The following is a 290-nucleotide window of genomic DNA, read 5'->3' on the forward strand; positions in this document are numbered from 1 at the left end:
AGCTTCAGCGACGCTTCCGGACGACGCAACCCCCTCTGGAGCTTCAGCGACGCTTCCGGTCGACGCAACCCCCTCTGGAGTTCCTCTCGAGTTTCAGCGACGCTTCCAGCCGAAGCAACTCCCTCTGGAGCTTCAGCGACGCATCCCCTTCTAGAGCTTTCAGTGACGCATCCGGGCGACGGAACCCCCTCTGGAGCTTCAGCGACACTTCCGGAATACGCAACCCCCTCTGGAGCTTCAGCGACACTTTCGGACGACGCAACCCCCTCTGGAGCTTCAGCGACGCTTCC

Source organism: Cucurbita pepo, chromosome LG18 (assembly GCF_002806865.2).
Source record: "Cucurbita pepo subsp. pepo cultivar mu-cu-16 chromosome LG18, ASM280686v2, whole genome shotgun sequence".
In the NCBI taxonomy this organism is placed as follows: domain Eukaryota; kingdom Viridiplantae; phylum Streptophyta; class Magnoliopsida; order Cucurbitales; family Cucurbitaceae; genus Cucurbita; species Cucurbita pepo.